General features: G+C 35.3%; 1 pseudogene; it reads right to left on the bottom strand.

The window, feature by feature from the left end:
* Positions 1-1,959: 1,959 nt before the first annotated feature.
* LOC101703866 (torsin-1A-interacting protein 1 pseudogene) lies at positions 1,960-5,277 on the bottom strand (annotated as a pseudogene).
* Between the last annotated feature and the right edge of the window lie 237 nt (positions 5,278-5,514).

Here is a 5,514-nt window from a genome sequence, read left to right as displayed (position 1 = left end):
TGCTGGAATGGTGAAGAAATTGGACACCAAAGTCCAAGTTGATGGCAAAGACTGGACCTCCTGCAAAGAAAATCACTTCTTTCTGTTTTTATTCCATCCAGGGAACAAGCCTATTGGTTGGAGGCACCCACATGTGGAGTGGGTCTTCCCCTTCAGTTTCTTGGGCTACATATTAGTCATACACACACACACACAGAACTTTACTAATCTGCTAGGTAGTGCTTACTCAAGCCCAAGTGACATATCGCAACTAAAAGTTACAACTCTGTACATAGGTATATCTATACCTATTATTTATGCTCTCTAATAAAATCTTATAGTTTTGTTTTGTTTTTACAAATCCTATATTTTGCTTTTGTGGAATTTTCTTTGAAGTTTTTTTTAGTTAAAAAAAGGTTTATAACTCATTAAGTTTATAACACAGTACAAACCAAGAAAGTAAATTTATTTAAATTACTAAAATAGCTTTTACATATCAGCAGCTACAATTATTTTTCCTGAAACATAAGTAACATGTTAGTTTAAAATTATTTGGTTGACTGAAACATTTTATAAAAAAATTTGTTTTTCCATGTAATATGTAAAAAATAATTCTCAAAATTTTGTTTTATAATCCTTTGTAAATCAGATCATCTGTCTTCTGATTGTTAGGAACAAATTATAATAAAGGGATATACATTTATGAATGCTGGTAATTCTAGTGGAAAGAAATCAGACCACACTTATGATAAGTTGTAAGGCCCTCAAAGGGTAAATGAAGCTGGTGTCTGGCTCTAGTACTCTAAAAACAGTATTTTCACTTAATAGCTTTTGGACAATTAAAAAAAAACCTCAGAGTAGATCTAGAATTATATTTAAAGAAAAACAAAGCAGCTGAAAGATGAGAAAACTTCAGTTATACATTTAACATTCTTTGTATGTGGCAAAGTTCACTATCTTTTTTGGCTTGATGCACACAAATTTATCACATGCATAGTAGATATTTACATTTGTTATGGAGTGTCATTAAAAGACAGACTGCAACATCTGGACAAGCAGAAATTAAATCAATAATAGCTCAGAATAGCAGGTTAACAAATAGCTTACCAATTTCTGAAACTGTTATTTTTTAATTCAAAACAAAAACTTCAGATTTGCACAAAATGAACTGCTCTGAATTTACCCTTAAAAGTCAAATGAGCAATTATATGATGCCTTCTAATATACAGACTAAAAATTCTTGGGATAACCAAGAATTTCCTAGAGAGGGAAAAATAATAATAAATACAAAAAAATTCCAGTAGAGTTCACCAAGATAAGGGTTTAGATGTTTCACTAACCTACCTCTTAGTGGCTTATTGTAACATTTCATATTGAAGAATTTTTTTACCCCTCTATTTCCTTCTTTATCCATTCTATAATTCCTCTCTTCCCTTTCCTCCTCCCCTCCACTCTCCAAAAATAAAGGGAAAAAATCTAAACACATATGCAGATGATCTTTCCTTACTTTTGTTCCTAAGCAGAAGCTGACTAAGGAACTCAGGACTAAATGTTGTGAGCGGAAACATAATGGGAAAACCCATGGTAACAATCAAAGAGCTGCCTTATTAACTCAACAAACTTAAAAATCTAAGTTAAGTTTAAAAAGCAAGGCTTATTCACATGAAAGTCACCTAATACTTCGAACTGTTCATGCTACAGCAATGATTCTGCCCAGAATCAAAACAGATTCTTGATGGAAATGCATACAATTTTCACTCCTCTAAATACTCAACATAGCTCTCACCAGAAACAGAGAAATAATTCTCTGAAGTCACAAATAATTAGGTTGAATACATGATTTAGATGTTCCATGTTTTATAAGAACTTAACTTCTTTTAAAAAGAAACAGTTCATTCAAAAAGTGCTTTGAATTGTCTCTGGTAAAAAAAGTCTGAAAATTTCTTAGATTTGAGACATGATTTTTCCTTCTTTCACCCCTCACAAGCAGATGCCCCTTTTCAGGGCATTTTCGGGCTGTACAGGCAGGACTAAATGAGAAATATGGCTCCAAAGCCCATTCAATTTGTCTGGGTCCATATAATTATAGGAGCTGGGGGTGCTAGAGCTGGTGAATTTAACTTTGAGGAAATCTTTCACTTTTTCTTCAATTTCCTTTAGGCCTAGACTGGTTCCAAGGGTTTTCTCCTCCAATAGGATGGTCAAGACTAAGGCTACATCTTTGAAGGCTGCATTTTCATGATCACAGTATTTATGAAAGATTAAAGTAGAGCCTGCAGGCAGTGATTCAAGGTGGTGCACCACTGATGCATTCTGGCCATTTGTGAAACCATTATTCAATTCCTGATCTACCTCCAGTTTGACATCACTGCCTTGAGCAGCTTTGGCTGTCTCATCAATCCAGATGGCACAGACACTCTGAAAGGAAGAATAGGCATCAGCAATTTGTTCACTCAGACACTTAAGTGCTTCTTCTGAATCTTGGGCAGCAGTGAGCAGCAAGATAGCAGGCTGAGGCCGAGGATGGGAGCTATTAAGATGTTTCTGAAGGAACGTTAGGCTTCTTTCCCACAGCTTCTCATCTTGACCTTGGTACTTATTTCTAAGTTGTTTCATCTGGTTCTGGAACATTTGAACAGCAGTAGTTTCTACCCCAGGGGTATGAAGAGAAGACAAATTCCAAAGGACAAAAACACTTGTCACAACAAGTAGGCACAAAAACCATTTCTTCTTGAGAAAATATTATGTGGCTGTTCAGCTACTTGTTGGTTGGAGAGTGATGGAGACTGGTTTCCAGGCTCTGACATCTGAATGCTGTCACCGTCAGAAAAACTGCCATATATTGAACTCTTGACTGGTGCAGATGTTTGCATCCTAGTTCTCATTCTTATTTGGTGTTCAAACCATTCCTGAGGGTTTTTTTTTTTTTTTTTTGATATCCTGAGCTCAGCACTGAAGATTGCTTATTATGAGCTGTGGAGTCTTGACTTTGGGGTAATCTCTGAATTGACTCTGAACATTGACTAGATGATCTAGTGGTTTGATCTTAACAGTAGTGATATCACTGTAAGAACCGTCTTGGTCGTCATCTTCAGTTTCTCCTTCTTCAGAGAAATTGACCTTCTGTTCGACACTGGAGGCTTCTAATTTATTCATCTTAGTGTTTTCATTTGTTCTGTATGCTGAATCAGATCTTGTGCTTCTCAGAGGGGGTCTACAAAGGTTAATTACAGGATCTTCACTGGTCACTGGAGCTTCTTGTGCTCTGACAGATTTCTTTGAGACTGGTTTGCGACAGTTTGAGAAGATGGTTCATCCTCTTCAGAGGATAGAGAGTCCCGCAACCCTCTCTGGCTCGTAACCGGCGACGGCTGTAGCGGAGGCTGCTGTGAGTGTGCCTGCAGAAGGAGGGCAGTCCTTCGCGTGTTCATCTCTTTGACTGACTCTCTCTGAAGTTTTTGATATTTTTGTTTGCTTATGTAGATTATTTCCTCCCACTCCCAAAGTTTGATAGTTTATTTTAATGTGTCATATCTCAGCATATCATTGTTGAATTATCCATCTTTTATAAAAGTATATCATTTTCTTCTGTCTGAAAAGGATAGATTCACATTTCAATTAAAAGAAAAATAAAGACAAAGATTATCTCTACATATAGCCTTTTCCCTAGAGTAGTATTCTTTATCTGGGTGGAATACCCCAGAAACCAAATGCTAAAAGTTGAAGGTAATGAACACTAAGGGTGGAAAAAAAAATACTGAGCAGTTCTTAGCCAAGTGTTCATTAGATTGAATCATGGAAGTCAATGAGGAGACAAATGCTACCCTCAGGAAACTTTCATTTCATCCAGGAAACTGAAGGACTTCTATATAAAAGTGTAGTTGATGATGAGCTGAGTGTGGTGACACACACCTGTAATCCCAGTACTCTGGAGGCTGAGGAAGGAGAATTGTATTGAGTTCCAGACCAGCTTGGGCTATATAGTGAGTTCAAGCCTAGCCTGAACTACATAGCAAGACCTCAAAAACAAACAAACAAAAAAATGTGGTTGATGGAAGTAATAAAATGTCTTGGCTGTTTCAAGTTCCCTATGTAAAAAGTAATAAAATTTCAATTCTGTTTTCTTGTGCTTTTCCCTAGTGGAATTTGATTAGAATGTGAATTAGTTGAATTGTATTGAATTTGTTTCTGGAATGATGAAACTCAAAACTACAATAGATATTTTTTTAAAAAATCAAGGCAACTAAATATATTATTTTATATTCTTTAATTGAAATAGACTTTGATAACAATTTAGATATAGATACAGCTTACATGATGGTATCAATAGATGTTATATTTTTTTCAAACTACAATGTCCTTTTCCCAATTGTATAAAATTTCAATGTCATGAAATCTTTGAAAATATAATTAAAGCTTTAATCTCTAGCTATAGCTGCATAAAATAAATACTTCTATCTTTATTATTTTAATGCTTTTTTGATGGAGCCAGCTTATTTTATCATATACATTAACATAATATAAAAATCACTGACATTTTTGGTTCTATTTAATAATCATTGTCACTAAATGCATGTGAGTCATTTATTTGAGTCTTGTCTGTGTGTATGCTATTAGATAAATGAATTCAACTCAAGATCACTGAGTATTTCTGCACTTTAATTTAGAAAAGAATTTATATAAACTAAATAAATTTTCAGTAATTATGAATCCCCAAATTTGACTTTCAATCTTGTTTCAGTAATTTTTAAAGACTTCTGTTAGTTCTATAGTAGAACTTGCCATCCTCCCATCTGCCATCCAATCTTTCTACTCAGGAGTTTATAAAAGTGATGGTAGAAATGCTTAGAAAAATTCTAACTGGAAACTTCCAAATAAAGCAAGTATACTGATTTATAGTAGATATATAGAGAAACAGAATACAAGTTGAAAATTAGAAGCCAAATACTGAAAATATTTTATTATTGGCAGATGTCACAGCTTTAAAACATAGCCCCCAAATGATGTTTTACATTCCTTCAGTTGAGATATGAGGTCTCTGTCCCACCCTTGGTATTTTGGCTCTGAGATTGCTTGAATAATGGAACCCATCAGAAATTATACTAGACCAGTTTCCAGAATTTAAACAATCTGGTACTTCTGCATTCTGTCCCAATGAACATTCACCTTTGAAACCCTGACGTGCCATATAAGAATTTTCAGGATGCCTGCTGTAAAGAAATGACCGTAGAGGGAGGGGTTAGTATTCTGCATAGAGTTCTGGCTCAGCATAACAAGCTCCTGACTGACAGCTAGCATTAACCATCAGATATGGGAATGATGGAGCCGTTGCAATGATTCCAGCTTCCAATCTTCATGTCTATGCCACTGATGCCCCAGATATAGTGGAATAGATACTCCACTATAATGTACTCTTTCCAAACTCTTGAAGCATCAAGTCAGCAAACTAATGAAATTGATGTCTTAATCTTCTGAGTTGTGGGGCAGCATGATGCACACAGTGATAGTAACTGGAAAAGAAAGCATGCCCAAAGC

This window comes from Heterocephalus glaber, unplaced genomic scaffold (genome assembly GCF_053883595.1).
Source record: "Heterocephalus glaber isolate CG9 unplaced genomic scaffold, H.glaber_assembly_v1.0 deba00001504, whole genome shotgun sequence".
Taxonomy (NCBI): Eukaryota; Metazoa; Chordata; class Mammalia; order Rodentia; family Bathyergidae; genus Heterocephalus; species Heterocephalus glaber.
The sequence above is the reverse complement of the archived record's forward strand: the minus strand, read 5'-3'. Positions and strand labels throughout refer to the sequence as shown.